The following is a 25,015-nucleotide window of genomic DNA, read 5'->3' on the forward strand; positions in this document are numbered from 1 at the left end:
CATGTCAGAAACATGCCAACTTTCACATCGCCCCACCAGAGGAACTCATCAGTGTAATATCACCTTGGCCATTTGCAAAATGGGGACTCAATCTCTTCGGACCCTTCCCCCAAGGATCAGGACAGGTCAAGTTCCTCATTGTAGGGGTAGATTATTTCACAAAGTGAATTGAAGCAGAGCCCCTAGCTAATGCCACTGCTCAAAGAAGTCAGAAATTCTTATATAGAAATATTGTCACAAGGTTTGGGGTTCCTTACTCCATCACCACAGACAATGGCACTCAATTTACAGACACGGGTTTTAGAAAATTAGTAGCTGACTCGAAAATAAAGCACCAATTCACATCCGTAGAATACCCCCAGGCTAATGGACAGGCAGAAGCCGCCAATAAAGTCATATTAGCTGGGTTAAAATGGAGACTACAGGACGTAAATGAAGCCTAGGCTGAAGAGCTCCCACAAGTCCTATGGGCATATCGGATAACTCCACACTCCACCACAAGGGAATTACCTTTCCGATTGACTTATGGAATGGAGGCAATGATCCCGATAGAAGTCGAAGAAGGATCCCCCAAAACGATCCTCTACAGTGAAGAGGCCAACTGGTGCACGAAATTGTGATCATCAACAATAGCATTCAACTTGGTATGCATGTTTATAACTCAGCACTTTCTTCACAACCTCGCAAAACTAACCAGCAAGTGCACTGGGTCGTCCAAGTAATAAACCTTACGTGAGTAAGGGTCGATCCCACGGAGAATGTTGGTATGAAGCAAGCTATGGTCATCTTGAAATTCTCAGTAAGGCGGATAATATATGGTTATGGAGTTTTTGAATAATAATAATAAATAAACAGAAAATAAAGATAAAAATACTTATGTAAATCATTGGTGGGAATTTCAGACAGGCGTATGAAGATGCTGCACTCCTTCTGAATCTCTGCTTTCCTACTGCCTTCATCCAATCCTTCTTACTCCTTTCCATGGCAAGCTGTATGTAGGGCATCACTGTTGTCAATGGCTACATCCCATCCTCTCAGTGAAAATGGTCCAAATGCTCTGTCACAGCACGGCTAATCATCTGTCGGTTCTCGATCATGTCGGAATAGAATCCATTGATTCTTTTGCATTTGTCATCACGCCCAACAATCGCGAGTTTGAAGCTCGTCACTGTCATTCAATCCCTGAATCCTACTCGGAATACCACAAACAAGGTTTAGACTTTCCGGATTCTCATGAATGCCGCCATCAATTCTAGCTTATACCACGAAGATTCTGGTCAAGGAATCCAAGAGATATGCGCCCGGTCTAAGGTAGAATGGAAGTGGTTATCAGTCACGCGTTCATAGGTGAGAATGATGATGAGTGTCACGGATCATCACATTCATCATGTTGAAGTGCAATGAATATCTTAGAATAGGAATAAACTAAATTGAATAAAAAATAGTAGTAATTGCATTAAAACTCGAGGTACAGCAGAGCTCCACACCCTTAATCTATGGTGTGTAGAAACTCCACCGTTGAAAAAACATAAGTGATGGTGGTCGAGGCATGGCCGAATGGCCAGCCCCCAAAACGTGATCACAGGATCAAAAATACAATCCAGGATCCAGGATCTCTAATACAATAGTAAAATGTCCTATTTATACTAGACTAGCTACTAGGGTTTACAGAAGTAAGTAATTGATGCAGAAATCCACTTCCGGGGCCCATTTGGTGTGTGCATGGGCTGAGCTTGAGCTTTACACGTGCAGATGCTTCTTTTGGAGTTGAACGCCAAGTTGTAACGTGTTTTTGGCGTTCAACTTTGATTCGTGACGTGTTTCTGGCGTTTGACTCCAGAATGCAGTATGGAACTGGCGTTGAGCACCAGTTTACGACGTCTAATCTTGAATAAATGATGAGCGGATAATTTGTATGCTTTTTGGCATTGTTTTTAGTATGTTTTTAGTATGTTTTAGTTAGTTTTTAGTATATTTTTATTAGTTTTTAGTTAAAATTCACTTTTTTGGACTTTACTATGAGTTTGTGTGTTTTTCTGTGATTTCAGGTATTTTCTGGCTGAAATTGAGGGACCTGAGCAAAAATCTGATTCAGAGACTGAAAAGGACTGTAGATGCTGTTGGATTCTGACCTCCCTGCACTCGAAGTGGATTTTCTGGAGCTACAGAAGCCCAATTGGCGCGCTCTCAACAGCGTTGGAAAGTAGACATCCTGGGCTTTCCAGCAATAGTCCATACTTTGCCCAAGATTTGATGGCCCAAACTGGCGTTCCAAATTAGCTCAAAACTGCCCGGCGTTAAACACCGGAACTGGCACAAGAATGGGAGTTAAACGCCCAAACTGGCACAAAAGCTGGCGTTTAACTCCAAGAGAAGTCTCTATACAAAAATGCTTCAATGCTCAGCCCAAGCACACACCAAGTGGGCCCAGAAGTGGATTTTTATGTCATTTACTCATCTTTGTATACCTTAGGCTACTAGTTCTTTATAAATAAGACCTTTTGCTATTGTATTTTTATCTTGGTTCTTCTGGTTCCCTCTCTGGGGCCGAAGCCAATGATCACTTTTGTTCTTATGTATTTTCAACGGTGGAGTTTCTACACACCATAGATTAAGGTGTGGAGCTCTGCTGTACCTCGAGTATTAATGCAATTACTTTTGTTCTTCTATTCAATTCAGCTTGTTCTTATTCCAAGATATTCATTTGCACTCAAGAACTTGATGAATGTGATGATTATGTGACGCTCATCATCATTCTCACTTATGAACGCGTGCCTGACAACCACTCCCGTTCTACAAGCAAACAAGGCTTGAATGTTTATCTCTTGGATTCTTTAATCGGAATCTTCGTGGTATAAGCTAGAATTGATGGCGGCATTCAAGAGAATCCAGAAGGTCTAAACCTTGTCTGTGGTATTCTGAGTAGGATTCAATGATTGAATGACTGTGACGAGCTTCAAACTCCTGAAGGCTGGGCGTTAGTGACAGACGCAAAAGAATCAATGGATTCTATTTCAACCTGATTGAGAACCGACAGATGATTAGTCGTGCCGTGACAGGGTGCGTTGAACATTTTCACTGAGAAGACGGGACTGTAGCCACTGACAACGGTGATGCCCAACATACAGCTTGCCATGGAAAGGAGTAAGAAGGATTGGATGAAGACAGTAGGAAAGCAGAGAGACGGAAGGGACAAAGCATCTCCATACGCTTATCTAAAATTCTCACCAATGAATTACATAAGTATCTCTATCTTTATTTTATGCTTTATTCATATATCATCCATAACCATTTGAATCTGCCTGACTTAGATTTACAAGATGACCATAGCTTGCTTCATACCAACAATCTCCGTGGGATCGACCCTTACTCGCGTAAGGTTTATTACTTGGACGACCCAGTGCACTTGCTGGTTAGTTGTGCGAAGTTGTGTTTATGCCAGGGTATTGAGCACCAAGTTTTTGGATTCATTACCGGGGATTATTTGAGTTGTGAAAAGTAGTGATCACAATTTCGTGCACCAATAAAGTATGGACTATTATATATTGCTGGAAAGCTCTGGATGTCTACTTTCTATCGCCATTGAGAGCGCGCCATTTGGAGTTCTGTAGCTCCAGAAAATCCAATTTCAAGTGCAGGAAGGTCAGAATCCAACAGCATCAGCAGTCCTTTGTTAGCCTTCTATCAGAGTTTTGCTCAGGTCCCTCAATTTCAGCCAGAAATTACCTGAAATCTCAGAAAAACACAAAAACTCATAGTAAAGTCCAGAAATGTGAATTTAGCATAAAAACTAATGAAAACATCCCTAAAAGTAACTATATCCTATTAAAAACTACCTAAAAACAATGCCAAAAAGCGTATAAATTATCCGCTCATCACAACACCAAATTTAAATTATTGCTTGTCCCCAAGCAACTGAAAATCAATTAGGATAAAAAGAAGAGAATATACTATAAATCCCATAATATCAATGAATATTAGTTCTAATTAGATGAGCGGGACTTGTAGCTTTTTGCTTCTGAACAGTTTTGGCATCTCACTTTCTCCTTTGAAGTTTAGAATGATTGGCATCTCTAGGAACTTAGAATTTTCAGATAGTGTTATTGTTTCTCCTAGTTAAGTTTGTTGATTCTTGAACACAGCTACTTTTATGAGTCTTGGCCGTGGCCCTAAGCACTTTGTTTTCCAGTATTACCACTGGATACATAAATGCCACAGACACATGACTGGGTGAACCTTTTCAGATTGTGACTCAACTTTGCTAAAGTCCCCAGTTAGAGGTGTCCAGAGCTCTTAAGCACACTCTTTTTGCTTTGGATCACGACTTTAACCACTCAGTCTCAAGCTTTTCACTTGGACCTGCATGCCACAAGCACATGGTTAGAGACAGCTTGATTTAGCCGCTTAGGCCTGGATTTTATTTCCTTGGGCCCTCCTATCCATTGATGCTCAAAGCCTTGGATCCTTTTTACCTTTGCCTTTTGGTTTTAAGTGCTGTTGGCTTTTTCTGCTTGCTTTTTTTTCTTTCTATTATTATTTTTTTCGCCACTTTTTTTTTCGCAAGCTTTTGCTATTCACTGCTTTTTCTTGCTTCAAGAATCAATTTCATGATTTTTCAGATTATCAATAACATTTCTCTTTGTTCATTATTCTTTCAAGAGCTAACAATTTTAACATTCATAAACAACAAGATAAAAAATATGCACTGTTCAAGCATTCATTCAGAAAACAAAAAGTATTGTCACCACATCTATATAATTAAACTAAATTCAAAGATAAATTCGAAACTCATGTACTTCTTGTTCTTTTGTATTAAAAACATTTTTCATTTAAGAGAGGTGAAGAATTCATGGAATTATTCATAGCTTTAAGACATAGTTACTAAATACTAATGATCATGTAGTAAAGACACAAAACATAGATAAACATATAGCATAAAAAATCGAAAAACGGAGATAAGAACAAGGAAGTTAAGGAATGAGTCCACCTTAGTGAGGGTGGCGCCTTTTTGAAGGACTAATGGTGCTTTTTGAGCTCCTTTATGTCTCTTCCTTGCCTCTGTTGCTTGATCCCTAGTGATTTTGGTCTTTGATCTTCTCTAATTTCATGGAGAATGATGGAGTGTTCTTGATGTTCTACCCTTAATTGATCCATATTGTAACTCAAATCTTCTAGAGAAGTGTTGAGTTGTTCCCAATAATTGTTGGGAGGAAAGTGCATCCCTTGAGGCATTTCCGGGATTTCTTGGTGATGAGCTTCCTCATGCGTCTCTTGGGATCCATGAGTGGGCTCTCTTGTTTGCTTCATCCTCTTCTTAGTAATGGGCTTATCCTCCTCAATGGGGATGTCTCCTTCTATGATAACTCCAGCTGAGTAACATAGATGGCAAATAAGATGAGGAAAAGCTAGCCTTGCCATGGTGGAGGACTTTTCGGCTATTTTGTAGAATTCAAGAGAGATGACTTTATGAACTTCTACTTCCTCTCCAATCATGATGCTATGGATCATGATGGCCCGATCCACAGTAACTTCAGATCGGTTGCTAGTGGGAATGATGGAGCGTTGGATGAACTCCAACCATCCTCTAGCCACAGGCTTGAGGTCCAGTTTTCTTAATTGAACCGGCTTGCCTTTGGAGTCTCTTTTCCATTGAGCTCCTTCAACATATATGTCCATAAGGACTTGGTCCAACCTTTGATCAAAGTTGACCCTTCTAGTGTAAGGGCGTGCATCTCCTTGCATCATGGGCAAGTTGAACGCCAATCTCACATTTTCCGGACTAAAATCTAAGTATTTTCCCCGAACCATTGTAAGATAGTTCTTTTGATTCGGGTTCACACTTTGATCATGGTTCATAGTGATCCATGCATTGGCATAAAACTCTTGAACCATTAAGATTCTGACTTGTTGAATGGGGTTGGTCAGAACTTCCCAACTTCTTCTTTGGATCTCAAGTCGGATCTACGGATACTCATTTTTATTGAGTTTGAAAAGGGACCTCAGGGATCACCTTCTTCTTGGCCACAACATCATAGAAGTGGTCTTGATGGGCTTTAGAGATGAATCTCTCCATCTCTCATGACTCGGAGGTGGAAGCTTTTGTCTTTCCTTTTCCTTTTCTAGAGGTTTCTCTGGCCTTAGGTGCCATAGGTGGTTATGGAAAAACAAAAAGCTATGCTTTTACCACACCAAACTTAGAATGTTGCTCGCCCTCGAGCAAGAGAAGAAAGAAAAGAAGAAGAAGAAGAAGAAGAGAAAATATGGAGGAGAGTGGGGGGAGGTGTATTCAGCCAAGGATAGAAGAGGAGGTTGTGTTGTGTGAAAATGAAGAAGGATGGAGGGGTTTATATAGTGAGGGGAGAGGGAGTAGGTTCTGCTATTTAAGGTGGGTTTGGGTGGAAAAAAAAATTTGAATTTTGAAGGTAGGTGGGGTTTATGGAAAAGAGTGGATGGATGTGAGTAGTGAATGGGGGTAATTGGGAAGAGAGATTGAGGTGATTGGTGAAGGGTTTTTGGGGAAGAGTGTTTATGGGGAAGAGAGTTTATGGGGAAGAGAGGATGAATATGAAGAAGAGGAGAGAAGGTGAGTTGAGGTAGGTGGGTGATGAGCGGATAATTTGTACGCTTTTTGGCATTGTTTTTAGTATGTTTTTAGTAGATTTAGTTAATTTTTAGTATATTTTTTATTAGTTTTTAGTTAAAATTCACTTTTCTGGACTTTACTATGAGTTTGTGTGTTTTTCTGTGAGTTCAGGTTTTTTTCTGGGAGGGATCTGAGCAAAAATCTATTCAGAGACTAAAAGGACTGCTGATGCTGGATTCTGACCTCCTGCACTCGAAGTGGCTTTTCTGGAGCTACAGAAGCCCAATTGGTGCGCTCTCAACGGCGTTGGAAAGTAGAATCCTGGGCTTTCCAGCAATGTATAATAGTCCATACTTTGCCCGAGATTTGATGGCCCAAACCGGCGTTCCAAATCAGCTCAAAATTGCCCAGCGTTTAACGCCAGAACTGGCACAAGAATGGGAGTTAAACGCCCAAACTGGCACAAAAGCTGGCGTTTAACTCCAAGAAGAGTATCTACAACGAAAATGCTTCAATGCTCAGCCCAAGCACACACCAAGTGGGCCCGGAAGGGAATTTTTATGTCATTTACTCATCTTTGTAAACCTTAAGTACTAGTTCTCTATAAGTAGGACCTTTGCTATTGTATTCTCATTTTGATCACTTTAGATCTTAGATCAGATGTTGGTTCTTCTGGTTCCCTCTCGGGGCCGAAGCCAATGATCACTATTATCACTTATGTATTTTCAACGGTGGAGTTTCTCACACCAAGATTAAGGTGTGGAGCTCTGCTGTACCTCGAGTATCAATGCAATTACTATTGTTCTCTATTCAATTCAGCTTGTTCTTGTTCTAAGATATCACTTGTTCTTCAACTTGATGAATGTGATGATCCGTGACACTCATCATCATTCTCACCTATGAACGTGTGCCTGACAACCACCTCCGTTCTACCTTAGATTGAGTGGATATCTCTTGGATTTCCTTAACCGGATATTCGTGGTATAAGCTAGAATTGATGGCGGCATTCAAGAGAATCCGGAAGGTCTAAACCTTGTCTGTGGTATTTGAGTAGGATTCAATGATTGAATGACTGTGACGAGCTTCAAACTCGCGATTGTGGGGCGTTAGTGACAGATGCAAAAGATCACTGGATTCTATTCTGACATGATCGAGAACCGACAGTGAATAGCCGTGCCGTGACAGGGTGTGCGTTGAACATTTTCACTGAGAGGACGGGACTGTAGCCATTGACAACGGTGATGCCCAACATACAGCTTGCCATGGAAAGGAGTAAGAAGGATTGGATGAAGACAGTAGGAAAGCAGAGAGACGGAAGGGACAAAGCATATCCATTCGCTTATCTGAAATTCTCACCAATGAATTACATAAGTATCTCTATCTTTATCTTTATGTTTTATTCATATATCATCCATAACCATTTGAGTCTGCCTGACTAAGATTTACAAGATGAACATAGCTTGCTTCATACCAACAATCTCCGTGGGATCGACCCTTACTCGCGTAAGGTTTATTACTTGGACGACCTAGTGCACTTGCTGGTTAGTTGTGCGAAGTTATGTTTATGCCATGGTATTGAACACCAAGTTTTTGGATTTATTACCGGGGATTATTTGAGTTGTGAAAAGTAGTGATCACAATTTCGTGCACCAAGTTTTTGGCGCCGTTACCGGGGATTGTTTCGAGTTTGGACAACTGACGGTTCATCTTGTTGCTTAGATTAGGCATTTTTCTTCAGAGTTCTTAAGAATGAATTCTAGTGTTTCAAGGTGATGTTTTTATCATCACCAAGGCTGATTGATTATCATCAATTTAGCTCTTGAATGCAATGTCCTGCTGAAGCTTGGCTAGCCATGTCTAATTCCTTTAGACTAAAGCTTTAGACTAACATTGCATGATTCCTGGGATTCTCATTAAGAATTTTGATATCTTTATTTTCTTTTTCCACATAATTTTCAAAAAATCCAAAAAAAAAATCACAAAATCATAAAAACCAAAAATATTTTATGTTTCTTGTTTAAGTCTAGTGTCTCATTTTAAGTTTGGTGTATTGCATGCATTTTTTATTTGATCTTGGTTCCATTTTCAAGTCAATAATACAGAGAACTAAAGATTCAGTACATGCAGCAGAGGAATTATACAGAAAAAGCTGGGCGTTCAAAAAGCCCAGTGAAGAAGGAAAACTGGCGTTTAAACGCCAGAATGGATACCATTCTGGGTGTTTAACGCCAGGATGGCACAAGAGGGAAGATTTTGTTTTTAATGCAATTTTTTTTCAAGTTTTCAAAAGTTTTTCAAAATCAAATCTTTTTCAAATCAAATCTTTTCAATCATATCTTTTCAAAATCAATTTCTTTCATTTTTAAAGATACTTACTAACAATTAATGATTTGATTCAACATTCCAAGTGTGTTGCCTTTTCTGTTGAGAGAGGTTTAATGTTTGAATCATATCTTTTCTTGTTAGCCAAGTCATTAATTTTAAAAAAAAATCACATCTTTTTCAAAATAGTTTTCAATCATATCTTTTTTCAAAATCTTTTTCAAAATCACTTTATTTCTTTTTCAACTTTAATTTCGAAAAATTTTCAAAATATTTTTAAAATCTTTTTAATTTATTTTCGAAAATTTCTTCCCCTCTTCTCACATCCTTCTATTTATGGAGTAACACTCCTCCTCAATGCACAATTCGAACTCTATCTCACTAAGTTCGAATTCTTCTCCCTCTTTCTTCTACTTTTCTGTTCCTCTGACACCTCAAGGAATCTCTATACTGTGACATAGAGGATTCCATATTTTCTTGTTCTCTTCTCTTTCATATGAGCAGGAGCAAAGACGAAGGCATTCTTGTTGAAGCTGACCCTGAACCTTAAAGGACCTTGAAGCGAAAGCTAAGAGAAGCTAAAGCACAACTCTCTGTAGAGGACCTAACAGATTTCTTCAAAGAAGAAGAACCTATGGCAGCCGAAAACAACAACAATGCCAACAATGCAAGGAAGGTGCTGGGTGACTTTACTGCACCTACTCCCAACTTCTATGAGAGAAGCATCTCTATCCCTGCCATTGGAGCAAACAACTTTAAGCTTAAGCCTCAATTAGTTTCTCTAATGCAACAGAATTGCAAGTTCCATGGACTTCCACTGGAAGATCCTCATCAGTTTTTAGCTGAATTCTTGCAAATCTGTGACACTGTCAAGACTAATGAGGTCAACCCTGAGGTCTACAGACTTATGCTATTCCCTTTTGCTGTAAGAGACAGAGCTAGGATGTGGTTGGACTCACAACCTAAAGAAAGCCTGAACTCTTGGGAAAAGCTAGTCAATGCCTTCTTGGCAAAGTTCTTTCCACCTCAAAAATTGAGTAAGCTTAGAGTGGAAGACCAAACCTTCAGACAGAAGGAAGGAGAATCCCTCTATGAAGCTTGGGAAAGATACAAACAATTGATCAGAAAGTGTCCCTCTGATATGCTCTCTGAATGGAGCATCATAGGTATTTTCTATGATGGTCTGTCTGAACTGTCCAAGATGTCATTGGATAGCTCTGCTGGAGGATCTCTTCATCTGAAGAAGACGCCTACAGAAGCTCAAGAAATAATTGAAATGGTTGCAAATAACCAATTCATGTACACTTCTGAAAGGAATCCTGTGAACAATGGGACAAATCAGAAGAAAGGAGTTCTTGAGATTGATACTCTGAATGCCATATTGGCTCAGAACAAGATATGGACTCAGCAAGTCAATTTGATTTCTCAAAGTCTGTCTGGAATGCAAAATGCACCAAGCAGCACTAAGGATGCTTCATCTGAAGAAGAAGCTTATGATCCTGAGAACCCTTCAATAGAAGAGGTGAATTACCTGGGAGAACCCTATGGAAACACCTATAATTCTTCATGGAGAAATCATCCAAATCTCTCATGGAAGGATCAACAGAGACCTCAACAAGGTTTCAACAACAATAATGGTGGAAGAAACAGGTTTAGCAATGGCAAGCCTTTTCCATCATCTTCTCAGCAACAGATAGAGAATCCTAAGCAGAACAACTCTGACTTAGCAACCATGGTCTCTGATCTAATCAAAACCACTCAAAGTTTTATGACTGAAACAAGGTCCTCCATTAGAAATTTGGAGGCACAAGTGGGATAGTTGAGTAAAAAAGTTACTGAACTCCCTCCTAGTACTCTTCCAAGCAATATAGAAGAGAATCCAAAAGGAGAGTGTAAGGCCATCAACATGGCCGAATTTGGAGAGGAGAAAGAGGCAGTGAACACCACTGAGGAAGACCTCAATGGGCGTCCACCGGCCTCCAATGAGTTCCCTAATGAGGAACCATGGGAATCTGAGGCTCACACTGAGACCATAGAGATTCCATTGGATCTACTTCTGCCATTCATGAGCTCTGATGAGTGTTCTTCTTCTGAAGAGGATGAATATGTCACTGAAGAGCAAGTTGCTAAGTGCCTTGGAGCAATCATGAAGTTAAATGACAAGTTATTTGGTAATGAGACTTGGGAGAACGAACCTCCTTTGCTCACCAAAGAACTGGATGATTTGTCTAGGCAGAGATTACCTCAAAAGAGACAAGATCCTGGGAAGTTTTCAATACCTTGTACCATAGGCACCATGACCTTTAAGAAGGCTCTGTGTGACTTAGGGTCAAGTGTAAACCTCATGCCTCTCTCTGTAATGGAGAAGCTAGGGATCTTTGAGGTGCAAGCTGCAAGAATCTCACTAGAGATGGCAGACAACTCAAGAAAACAAGCTTATGGACTTGTAGAGAATGTTCTGGTGAAGATTGAAGACCATTACATCCCTACTGATTTCATAGTCCTAGAGACTGGGAAGTGCATGGATGAATCCATTATCCTTGGCAGACCCTTCCTAGCCACAGCAAAGGCTGCGATTGATGTGGACAGAGGTGAATTGATCATTCAAGTGAATGAAGAATCCTTTGTGTTTAAGGCTCAAGGATATCCATCTGTCACCATGGAGAGGAAGCATGAAGAGCTTCTCTCAAAACAGAGTCGAACAGAGCCCCCACAGTCAAACTCTAAGTTTGGTGTTGGGAGGCCACAACCAACTTCTAAGTTTGGTGTTGAACCCCCACATTCAAACTCGAAGTTTGGTGTTGGGAGGTTCCAACATTGCTCTGAGTATCCGTGAGGCTCCATAAGAGCCTTCTGTCAAGCTACTGACATTAAAGAAGCGCTTGTTGGGAGGCAACCCAATGTTATATTTTATCTATTTTCCTTTGTTATTTTATGTTTTCTGTAGGTTGATGATCATGAGAAGTCACAAAATCAATTGAAAAAGCAAAAACAGAATGAAAAATAGAAAGAAAAATAGCACACCCTGGAGGATAACTTGCTGGTGTTTAAGCGCCAGTGAAGCTAGCAAATGGGCGTTTAACGCCCAGTCTGGCACCATTCTAGGCGTTAAACGCCAGAAAGGGGCACCAGACTGGCGTTAAACGCCAGGAAAGGGCAAGAAGCTGGCGTTAAACGCCAGAAATGGGCACCAGCCCGGCATTTTACGCCAGAATTGGCACAGAGAGCAATTTTGCTCGCCATTTGGTGCAGGGATGACTTTTCCTTGACACCTCAGGATCTGTGGACCCCACAGGATCCCCACCTACCCCACCACTTTCTCTCTTCTTCTTCACCCATTCACCAATCACCTCAACACCTCTTCCCCAAAAACCCATCACCTATCAAATCCCACTATTCTCTTCACCACTCACATCCATCCTTCATAAAACCCCACCTACCTTACCATTCAAAATTCAAACCACTTTCCCTCCCAAACCCACCCTTACATGACCGAACCCTACCCCTTTCTCCACCCCTATATAAACCCATCTTCACTCCCTCATTTTCACACACCCTAAACACTACTTCTCCCCCTTTGGCTGAACCACAAAGCCACCTCCATCTCCTCTATTTCTTCTTCTTCTACTCTCTTCTTTCTTCTTTTGCTCGAGGACGAGCAAACCTTTTAAGTTTGGTGTGGTAAAAGCATTGCTTTTTGTTTTTCCATAACCATTTATGGCATCCAAGGCCGGAGAAACCTCTAGAAAGAGGAAAGGGAAGGCAAAAGCTTCCACCTCCGAGTCATGGGAGATGGAGAGATTCATCTCAAGGGTGCATCAAGACCACTTCTATGAAGTTGTGGCCAAGAAGAAGGTGACCCCCGAGGTCCCTTTTCAAACTCAAAAAGGGTCAACTTTGATCAAAGGTTGGACCAAGTCCTCATGGACATCACTAAGAAGAGGATGGAGCAAACAAGAGATCCCACTCATGGACATGAGGAGATTCCTCATCATGAAATCCCTGAGATGCCTCAAGGGATGCACTTTCCTCCACAAAACTATTGGGAGCAAATCAACACCTCCCTAGGTGAATTGAGTTCCAACATGGGACAACTAAGGGTGGAGCACCAAGAACACTCCATTCTCCTCCATGAAATTAGAGAAGATCAAAGAATCATGAGAGAGGAGCAACAAAGACAAGGAAGAGACATTGAGGAGCTCAAGCACTCCATAAGACCTTCAAGAGGAAGAACAAGCCGCCATCACTAAGGTGGACCCGTTCTTTAATCTCCTTGTTCTTTATTTTCCTGTTTTTCGAAAATTATGCTTTATGTTTATCTATGTTTGTGTCTTATGATCATTAGTGTCTATGCCTTGAAGTTATGAATGTCCTATGAATCCATCACCTTTCTTAAATGAAAAATGTTCTTAATTGAAAAAGAGAAGAATTGCATGAATTTCAGATTTTATAACAGATTAATTATTTTGATGTGGTGGCAATACTTTTGTTTTCTGAATGTATGCTTAAACAGTGCATATGTCTTTTGAATTTGTGGTTCATGAATGTTGGCTCTTGAAAGAATGATGAAAAAGGAGACATGTTACTGAGGATCTGAAAAATCATAAAAATGATTCTTGAAGCAAGAAAAAGCAGTGAAAAAAAAAGAAGCGAAAAAAAAAAAACAAAACAAAACAAAAAAAGAAGGGAGAAAGAGAAAAAGAAAGAAAAAGAAAGAAATGAAGTTGTGATCCAAGGCAAAAAGAGTGTGCTTAAGAACCCTGGACACCTCTAATTGGGGACTCTAGCAAAGCTGAGTCACAATCTGAAAAGGTTCACCCAATTATGTGTCTGTGGCATGTATGTATCCGGTGGTAATACTGGAAGACAGAGTGCTTTGGGCCACGGCCAAGACTCATAAAGTAGCTGTGTTCAAGAATCATCATACTTAACTAGGAGAATCAATAACACTATCTGGATTCTAAGTTCCTAAAGAAGCCAATCATTCTGAATTTCAAAGGATAAAGTGAGATGCCAAAACTGTTCAGAGGCAAAAAGCTAAAGCCTCGCTCATTTAATTAATACTGATCTTCATAGATGTTTTTGGAATTCATTGCATATTCTCTTCTTTTTATCTTATTTGATTTTCAGTTGCTTGGGGACAAGCAACAATTTAAGTTTGGTATGGGGAAGAGAGGATGAATGTGAAGAAGAGGAGAGAAGGTGAGTTGAGGTAGGTGGGTGATGAGCGGATAATTTGTACGCTTTTTGGCATTGTTTTTAGTATGTTTTTAGTAGATTTAGTTAGTTTTTAGTATATTTTTATTAGTTTTTAGTTAAAATTCACTTTTCTGGACTTTACTATGAGTTTGTGTGTTTTTCTGTGATTTCAGGTATTTTCTGGCTGAAATTGAGGGATCTGAGCAAAAATCTGATTCAGAGACTAAAAGGACTGCAGATGCTGTTGGATTCTGACCTCTCTGCCCTCGAAGTGGATTTTCTGGAGCTACAGAAGGTCAATTGGCGCGCTCTCAATGGCGTTGGAAAGTAGACATCCTGGGCTTTTCAGAAATGTATAATAGTTCATACTTTGCTCGAGATTTGATGGCCCAAACCGGCATTCCAAATCAGCTCAAAACTGCCCGGCGTTTAACGCCGGAACTGGCACAAGAATGGGAGTTAAATGCCCAAACTGGCATAAAAGCTGGCGTTTAACTCCAAGAAGAGTCTCTACACGAAAATGCTTCAATGCTCAGCCCAAGCACACACCAAGTGGGCCCGGAAGTGGATTTTTATGTCATTTACTCATCTTTGTAAACCTTAAGCTACTAGTTCTCTATAAGTAGGACCTTTTGCTATTGTATTCTCATCTTTTGATCACTTTAGATCTTAGATCAGATGTTCGTTCTTCTGGTTCCCTCTCTGGGGCCGAAGCCAATGATCACTATTATCACTTATGTATTTTCAACGGTGGAGTTTCTACACACCATAGATTAAGGTGTGGAGCTCTGCTGTACCTCGAGTATCAATGCAATTACTATTGTTCTTCTATTCAATTCAGCTTATTTTTATTCTAAGATATCACTTGTTCTTCAACTTGATGAATATGATGATCCGTGACACTCATCATCATTCTCACCTATGAACGTGTGCCTGACAACCACCTCCGTTCTACCTTAGATTAAGTGGATATCTCTTGGATTTCCTTAACCGGAATCTTCGTGGTATAAGCTAGAATTGATGGCGGCATTCAAGAGAATCCGGAAGGTCTAAACCTTGTCTGTGGTATTCTGAGTAGGATTCAATGATTGAATGACTGTGACGAGCTTCAAACTCGCGATTGTGGGGCGTTAGTGACAGACGCAAAAGAATCACTGGATTCTATTCCGATATGATCGAGAACCGACAGCTGAATAGCCGTGCCGTGACAGGGTGCGTTGAACATTTTCACTGAGAGGACGGGACTGTAGCCATTGACAACGGTGATGCCCAACATACAGCTTGCCATGGAAAGGAGTAAGAAGGATTGGATGAAGACAGTAGGAAAGCAGAGAGAGGGAAGGGATAAAGCATCTCCATTCGCTTATCTGAAATTCTCACCAATGAATTACATAAGTATCTCTATCTTTATCTTTATGTTTTATTCATATATAATCCATAACCATTTGAGTCTGCCTGACTAAGATTTACAAGATGACCATAGCTTGCTTCATACCACAATCTCCGTGGGATCGACCCTTACTGGCGTAAGGTTTATTACTTAGACGACCCAGTGCACTTGCTGGTTAGTTGTACGAAGTTGTGTTTATGCCATGGTATTGAACACTGGTGGACGAAATTGTGATTCCTTTGTTATTGTATTTTGTAAAATTCATTGCTTTTTAACTATGTGTGGACACAACTCCGTTCAACTTAACCAGCAAGTGTACTGGGTCATCCAAGTAATACCTTACGTGAGTAAGGGTCGATCCCACAGAGATTGTTGGTATGAAGCAAGCTATGGTCACCTTGTAAATCTCAGTTAGGCAGATTGAATAATTTTGGGTTTCGAAAATTAATAATAAAAAGAAAGTAAAAGGGATAGAAATACTTATGCAAATTAATAGTGGGAATTTCAGATAAGTGTATGGAGATGCTGTGCTCCTCTTGAATCTCTACTTTCTTATTACATTCATCCAATCCTTCTTACTCCTTTCCATGGCAAGCTGTATGTAGGGCGTCACCGTTGTCAGTGGCTACATCCCATCCTCTCAGTGAAAACGTTCCTATGCTCTGTCACAGCACGGTTAATCATCTGTCGATTCTCAATCAGGTTGGAATAGAATCCCTTGATTTTTTTGCGTTTGTCATCACGCCCAGCCTTCAGGAGTTTGAAGCTCGTCACAGTCATTCAATCCCAGAATCCTACTCGGAATACCACAGACAAGGTTTAGACTTTCCGGATCCTCATGAATGCCGCCATCTATCTAGCTTATACCACGAAGATTCTGTTGGGGAATCTAAGAGATATGCGCCCGGCCTAGAGTAGAACGGAAGTGGTTGTCAATCACGTGCGTTCATAGGTGAGAATGATGATGAGTGTCACGGATCATCACATTCATCAAAGTGTTGTGCAACGTATATCTTGGAATAAGAATAGAAGAGAGTTGAATAGAAAGTAATAGTAATTATATTGAAACTTGAGGTACAGCAGAGCTCCACACCCTTAATCTATGGTGTGCAGAAACTCCACTGTTGAAAATACATAAGTAAAAGGTTCAGGCATGGCCGAATGGCCAGCCCCCTGAGTGATCAAGAGACCGAATAATCAAAGGCTAAACAGTCAAGAGATTAAATTGTCAAAAGATGTCTAATACAATAGTAAATTATCCTATTTATACTAGACTAGCTACTAGGGTTTACATGAGTAAGTAATTGATGCATAAATCCACTTCCGGGGCCCACTTGGTGTATGCTTGGGCTGAGCTTGATCTATCCACGAGCTGAGGCTTTTCTTGGAGTTGAACTCCAAGTTATAACGTGTTTTGGGCGTCCAACTCCGGATCATGACGTTTTTCTGGCGTTTAACTCCAGACAGCAGCATGTACTTGGCGTTCAATGCCAAGTTACGTCGTCAATTTCAGAATAAAGTATGAACTATTATATATTGCTGGAAAGCTCTGGATGTATACTTTCCAACGCCGTTGAGAGCGTGCCATTTGGAGTTCTGTAGCTCCAGAAAATCTATTTCGAGTGCAGGGAGGTCAGATTCCAATAGCATCAGCAGTCCTTTTGTCAGCCTTTTTCAGAGTTTTGCTCAAGTCCCTCAATTTCAGCCTGAATTTACCTGAAATCACAAAAAAACACACAAACTCATAGTAAAGTCCAGAAATGTGAATTTAACATAAAAACTAATGAAAACATCCCTAAAAGTAGCTTGAACTTACTAAAAACTACCTAAAAACAATGCCAAAAAGCGTATAAATTATCCGCTCATCAAACACCAAGTTTTTGGATTCATTATCGGGGATTATTTGAGTTGTGAAAAGTAGTGATCACAATTTCGTGCACCAGTGGGGATCCTGTGGGATCCACAGACCTTGAGATGATCCTGTGGGGTCGACAGATCCTGAGGTGTCAAGGATTTACATCCCTGCACCAATTAGGCATGTAAAACGCCTTTGCATACAATTCTGGCGTTTAAACACCAAAGTGATGCTTATTTTGGGCGTTCAACGCCCAATTGCAGCATGTTTCTGGCTTTGAACGCCAGTTCCATGCTTGTTTCTGGCGTTCAACGCCAGATTCATGCTCTGTTCTGGCGTTGAACGCCAGCCAGATGCTCCTTATTGGCGTTTAAACGCCAGTATGTCCTTCCTCCTGGGTGTGCTTTTTCTTTTGCTGTTTTTGATTCTGTTTTTAATTTTAGTATTTATTTTGTGACTCCACATGATCATGAACCTAATAAAACATAAAAGAACAATAAAAATAAAAATAAAATTAGATAAATAAAAATTGGGTTACCTCCCAATAAGCGCTTCTTTAATGTCACTAGCTTGACAGTGGGCTTTCATGGAGCCTCTCAGGTGATCAGGTCAATGTTGTAAACTTCCAACACCAAACTTAGAGTTTGGCTGTGGCCTCTCAACACCAAACTTAGAGTTTTATTGTGGGGGCTTTGTTTGACTCTGTATTGAGAGAAGTTTTTCATGCTTTCTCTCCATTGTTACAGAAGAACACCCTTGGGTTTTAAACACAAGGTAGTCCTCATTCAATTGAAGGACTAATTCTCCTCTGTTAACATCTATCACAGCTCCTACTGTGGCTAGGAAAGGTCTTCCAAGGATGATGCATTCATCCTCCTCCTTCCTAGTGTCTAAGATTATGAAATCAGCAGGGATGTAAAGGCCTTCAACCTTTACTAACACGTCCTCTACCAATCCATACGCCTGTCTTACTGACTTATCTGCCATTTGTAATGAAAATATGGCAGGATGTACCTCAATGATCCCCATCTTCTCCATTACAGAGAGTGGCATAAGATTTATGCTTGTTCCCAGGTCACACAGAGCCTTTTCAAAGGTCATGGTGCCTATGGTACAGGGTATTAAGAATTTGCCAGGATCTTGTCTCTTTTGAGGTAAGGTTTGCTGAACCCATGTATCTAGTTCACTGATGAGCAAGGGAGGTTCACCTTCCCAAGTCTCATTACCAAATAATTTGGCATTCAGCTTCATGATGGCTCCTAGATATTCAGCAACTTGCTCTCCAGTTACATCTTCATCCTCTTCAAAGGAAGAATAGTCTTCAGAGCTCATGAATGGTAGAAGGAGGTTTAATGGAATCTCTATGGTCTCTATATGAGCCTCAGATTCCTTTAGGTCCTCAATAGGGGACTCCTTCTTGCCTGAGAGATGTCCCATGAGGTCTTCCTTATTGGGATTCACGTCCTCTCCTTCCTCCATAGGTTCGGCCATTTTCATTATGTCAATGGCCTTGCACTCTCTTTTTGGATTCTCTTCAGTATTGCTTGGGAGAGTACTAGGAGGAGTTTCAGTTACTTTCTTACTCAGCTGGCCCATTTGTGCCTCTAAATTTCTGATGGAGGACCTTGTCTCACTCATGAAACTTAAAGTGGCCTTAGACAGATCAGAGACTCAATTTGCTAAGTTAGAGGTACTCTGCTCAGAATTCTTTGTCTGTTGCTGAAAAGATGATAGATAAGGCTTGATATTGCTGAGCCTATTTCTTCCATCATTATTAAAGCCTTGTTGAGCCTTTTGTTGATCCTTCCATGAGAAATTTGGATGATTTCTCCATGATGAAGTATAGGTGTTTCCATAAGGTTCACCCATGTAATTTATCTCTGCCATTGTAAGGTTTTCAGGATCATAAGCTTCTTCTTCAGAAGATGCCTCTTTAGTACTGTTGGATGCATTTTGCCATCCATTCAGACTTTGAGAAATCATGTTGACTTGCTGAGTCAACATTTTGTTCTGAGCCAATATAGCATTCAGAGCATCAATTTCAAGAACTCCCTTCCTCTGAGGTGTCCCATTATTCACGGAATTCCTCTCAAAAGTGTACATGAATTGGTTATTTGCAACCATTTCAATAAGTTCCTGAGCTTCTGCAGGTGTTTTCTTTAGGTGAATGGATCCACTTGCAGAGTGATCCAGTGACATCTTAGAGAACTCAGACATACCATAATAGAATATATCTATCATGGTCCATTCTGAAAACATGTCAGAAGGACACTTTTTGGTCATCTGCTTGTATCTTTCCCAAGCTTCATAGAGGGACTCACCATCTTTTTGCTTGAAGGTTTGAACATCCACTCTAAGCTTGCTCAGCTTTTGAGGAGGAAAGAATTTAACCAAGAAGGTCGTGACCAACTTATTCCAAGAGTCCAGGCTATCCTTAGGTTGTGAGTCCAACCATGTTCTAGTTCTGTCTCTTACCGCAAAAGGGAAAAGCATGAGCTTGTAGACTTCAGGATCTACTCCATTAGTCTTAACAGTCTCACATATCTGCAAGAACTCAGTTAAAAACTGGTGGAGATCTTCTGATGAAAGTCCATGAAACTTGCAGTTTTGTTGCATTAGAGCAACTAGTTGATGTTTAAGCTCAAAATTATTTGCTCCAATGGCAGGAATTGAGATGCTTCTTCCATCAAACTTGGAAGTAGGTGTAGTGTAATCACCAAGCGTCCTTCTTGCATTATTGTTGTTGGGTTCGGCTGCCATCTCCTTTTCTTGTTCGAAAATTTTAGCAAGGTTGTCTCTGGATTGTTGTAGTTTAGCTTCTCTTAATTTCCTCTTCAGAGTCCTTTCAGGTTCCGGATCAGCTTCAACAAGAATGTCTTTTTCCTTATTCCTGCTCATATGAGAAAAAAGAGAACAGAAAAAGAAGAGGAATCCTCTATGTCACAGTATAGAGATTTCTTTATGTTAGTAGAAGAAGAAAGGGAATAAGAGTGAAGAAGAATGAATAATCCAAATACAAGGGTGAGGATAGGGGCAGAGATTAGAGATGAAGAGAAGTGTTAGTAAATGAATAAATAAATAGAATAAGATGAGAGACAGAAGTTTTCGAAAATAATTTTGAAAAGGAGTTAATGATTTTCGAAAATTAAAGGTGAAATAAAATTAAAATTAAAATTTAAAATAATTAATTAAATAAAAGAATTTTGAAAAGGAAGGAGAAATTTTCGAAAATTAGAGAGGGAAAAGTAGTTAGGTGGTTTTGAAAAAGATAAGAAACAAACAAAAAGTCAATTAGTTAGTTGAAAAAGATTTGAAAATCAAATTTGAAAAGATAAGAAGATAAGAAGATATTTTGAAATCAAATTTTTGAAAAAGATAAAATTTCGAAAAAGATATGATAAAAAGATATGGTTGGAAAAGATTTAATTTTTAAAATTAAAATTAATTACTTGACTAACAAGAAACTAAAAAATATGATTCTAGAATTTAAAGATTAAACATTTCTTAACAATAAAGTAACAAACTTCAAATTTTTTAATCAATCACATTACTTGTTAGTTAAGTTTCGAAAATTTGAAATAAAATAACAAAAAGATTTTGAAAAATTAAATTAAAATTTTCGAAAAATAGTAAGAAAAATGAAAAAAGATTTGATTTTTTGAAAAAGTTTTGAAAAGATAAGGTTTTTTTTTTTAAAAAATTGAAAATTTGACTTGACTTACAAGAAATAACTAATTTTAAAATTTTTTTGACTAAGTCAACTCAAATTTTTGAAATTTTGAGAGAAAAAAGGAAAAGATATATTTTTTTTATTTTTAAATTTTTAATGATGAGAGAGAAAAACACAAATATGACTCAAAATATGAAAATTTTGGATCAAACACATAATCCATGCAAGAACACTATGAATGTCAAGATGAACACCAAAAACACTTTGAAGATCATGATGAACATCAAGACTTATTTTTGAAAAATTTTCAAGAAAAGAAAAACATGCAAGACACCAAACTTAGAAATCATTAATGCTTAGACACTATGGATGCAAAAATGCATATGAAAAATAACAAAAAATACAAAAACAAGAAGACTTATGAAGAACAACTTGAAGATCATGAAGAACACTATGAATGCATGAATTTTCGAAAAATGCAAGAATAAGATGAATATGCAATTGACACCAAACTTAAAACATGACACTAGACTCAAACAAGAATCACACAATATTTTTGAATTTTTTGTTTTTATGATTTTTTAATTTTTTTGTATTTTATTTTATTTTTTTTGAAAACATATAGGAAAAAGGAAGTAATGAATTCAAAGTCCTCAATCAAAATTCCAGGAATCATACCAGGTTAGTCTAAAGCTTGATGGCCAGCCAAGCTTCAGCATACCATTTTGAAACTCTAGAATTCATTCTTAAAAACTCTGAAGGATTTTCGAAAATAAGGGGAGAAAATTTTTTTGAAAGATTTTTGAAATTTTTTTTGAAAATAATTGAAAAGAAAATTACCTAATCTGAGCAACAAGATAAACCGTCAGTTGTCCAAACTCAAACAATCCCCGGCAACGGCGCCAAAAACTTGGTGCACGAAATTGTGATCATTAACAATAGCATGCAACTTGGTATGCGTGTTTATAACTCAGCACTTTCTTCACAACCTCGCACAACTAACCAGCAAGTACACTGGGTCGTCCAAGTAATAAACCTTACGTGAGCAAGGGTCGATCCCACGGAGATTGTTGGTATGAAGCAAGCTATGGTCATCTTGAAATTCTCAGTTAGGTGGATAATATATGGTTATGGAGTTTTCGAATAATAATAATAAATAAACAGAAAATAAAGATAAAAATACTTATGTAAATCATTGGTGGGAATTTCAGACAGGAGTATGAAGATGTTGTGCTCCTTCTGAATCTCTGCTTTCCTACTGCCTTCATCCAATCCTTCTTACTCCTTTCCATGGCAAGATGTATGTAGGGCATCACCGTTGTCAATGGCTACATCCTATCCTCTCAGTAAAAATGGTCCAAATGCTCTGTCACAGCACGGCTAATCATCTGTCAGTTCTCGATCATGTCGGAATAGAATCCATTGATTCTTTTGTGTTTGTCATCACGCCCAACAATCCCGAGTTTGAAGCTCGTCATAGTTATTCAATCCCTGAAACCTACTCGGAATACCACAGACAAGGTTTAGACTTTCCAGATTCTCATGAATGCCGCCATCAATTGTAGCTTATACCACGAAGATTCTGGTCAAGGAATCCAAGAGATATGCGCCCGGTCTAAGGTAGAACGGAAGTGGTTGTCAGTCACACGTTCATAGGTGAGAATGATTATGAGTGTCACGGATCATCACATTTATCATGTTGAAGTGCAACGAATATCTTAGAACAGGAATAAACTGAATTGAATAGAAAATAGTAGTAATTGCATTAAAACTCGAGGTACAGCAGAGCTCCACACCCTTAATCTATGGTGTGTAGAAACTCCACCGTTGAAAATACATAAGTGATGGTGGTCCAGGCATGGCCGAATGGCCAGCCCCCAAAACGTGATCACAGGATCAAAAAAATAATCCAGGATCCAGGATCTCTAATACAATAGTAAAATGTCCTATTTATACTAGACTAGCTACTAGGGTTTACAGAAGTAAGTAATTGATGCAGAAATTCACTTCCAGGGCCACTTGGTGTGTGCTTGGGCTGAGCTTGAGCTTTACACGTGCAAAGGCTTCTTTTGGAGTTGAACGCCAAGTCGTAACGTATTTTTGGCATTCAACTCTGATTCGTGACGTGTTTCTGGCATTTGACTCCAGAACGCAGCATGGAACTGGCGTTGAGCGCCCGTTTACGTCGTCTAATCTTGAATAAAGTATGAATTATTATATATTTCTGAAAAGCTCGGGATGTCTACTTTCCAACGCCGTTGAGAGCGCGCCATTTGGAGTTCTGTAGCTCCAGAAAATCTATTTCGAGTGCAGGGAGGTCAGAATCCACCAGCATCAGCAGTCCTTTGTTAGCCTTCTATCAGAGTTTTGCTCAGGTCCCTCAATTTCAGCCAGAAATTACTTGAAATCTCAGAAAAATACACAAACTCATAGTAAAGTCCAGAAATGTGAATTTAGCATAAAAACTAATGAAAACATCCCTAAAAGTAACTATATCCTATTAAAAACTACCTAAAAACAATGCCAAAAAGCGTATAAATTATCCGCTCATCACCAACTCCCAAATTCAAAGGGAAGAGCTCGACCTACTTCAGAAATCCGAGAAAGAGTTCGAATCAGGGAAGAGGCGTTAAAGCGTCGAATAGCCTCAAGATACAATCAGAAGGTAGTACAGTGAAGTTTCACCAACAACGACCTCATCATAATCCGAAATAATATCGAAACAAGTTGACTTGGAGAGGGGAAGCTAGCGGCTAACTGGAAAGGACCCTACTGAGTCACAGAGGTATTGGGAAAAGGCTATTACAAGGTGTCCAAACTCGAGGGGCGAGAGCTACCAAGGTCATGGCACGCCTGCAACCTAAGAAGATATTATAGTTAGGAGGAAATAAAAGATCTTAGGTCAAGGTGCACTCTTTTTCCTGAAAATTTTTTTTAACGAAGCACTGAACTAAGATCTGCAAAATTACCTGACTTAGAAGGGTAAGCACCCACATGTATATATTTTTCCTATATGCATATTTTCTATTTTGAATAAAATTTTTCAAATTTTCTACAAAGTCTCTTTACCAAGATGCATTAATCTGAACGCAAAAAATCATCGCCTGATCACGACAAGGTCGGCAAGGTGAAAACCAAATTCGCCGCCCGATCAAGACAAAGGTACAGATCGGCAAGGTGAAGACCAAATTCACCGTCCGATCACGACAAAATCCGCAAGATGAGAAAGAGACGAAAATAGATTAATACAAGATGTTATAAAAAGTAATCCATAGAAAGAGGCCTGACGAGGTCTGAGAAAAAATGGATTGCTAAAAATAACTTGGGATGGACCAATATGAAGAAGTCGGACCAATCGACCAAAGCAACAAAAAGTTATAAAAAGTAATCCCCAAATGGTTGGATTAGGAGACACCAGGGTTGGTCGAGTCAGAAATGACACAGGGCAAGTTCCTATTAAAAGATGGCCAAATGGTTCTTGACCAAGAAATGAGAGATGTAAGCTTAAAATAAGAACAATACTGAATTGTCATGGCATCTATTTGGTGCCCTCAGCATATATAGCAAATTATGGATGCTTAATTATGATTGGCGCAAGTTCTGGTTAGTTTGATGCCCATAAGATCGGTGACAGAAGCTGCCAAGTCAATAGTGAATGGCGCCTGCCGTGAAGCTGGTTAGGACAACTTTGTATTTACAGATATTTTGCCCTCAACAACTCGAATATTTAAGCCGCTGGACCCTAATTTCAGGCACTTCTGAGAGGGACACAATTAGCAAAAAGTTCCTTCATTTATCATGCCTGAAGAAATATCCCTATCCTGAATCAGTCAGAAATCCCACGCTCCAACCCAACTAGAATGTAGATTCATAATACAGGCACTTAAATGGCAATAAAAATGTGCCGTTCATGTGCTTTTGATTGCCTTAATAGTTTGTCCTTCTAGATTACAGGGCGTTTACAATTTTTTTTACAATCTCTCAAGTTTCTTTGTA

The 25,015-nt window shown here is 39.4% G+C and overlaps 1 pseudogene; it reads left to right on the forward strand.

The window, feature by feature from the left end:
- The window catches only part of LOC130966753 (11-beta-hydroxysteroid dehydrogenase A-like), a 68,238-nt pseudogene extending 43,360 nt beyond the window's left edge, over positions 1 to 24,878 (forward strand).
- The last annotated feature ends 137 nt before the right edge of the window (positions 24,879 to 25,015 follow it).

The sequence above is a fragment of the Arachis stenosperma genome, chromosome 3, assembly GCF_014773155.1.
Source record: "Arachis stenosperma cultivar V10309 chromosome 3, arast.V10309.gnm1.PFL2, whole genome shotgun sequence".
Taxonomy (NCBI): domain Eukaryota; kingdom Viridiplantae; phylum Streptophyta; class Magnoliopsida; order Fabales; family Fabaceae; genus Arachis; species Arachis stenosperma.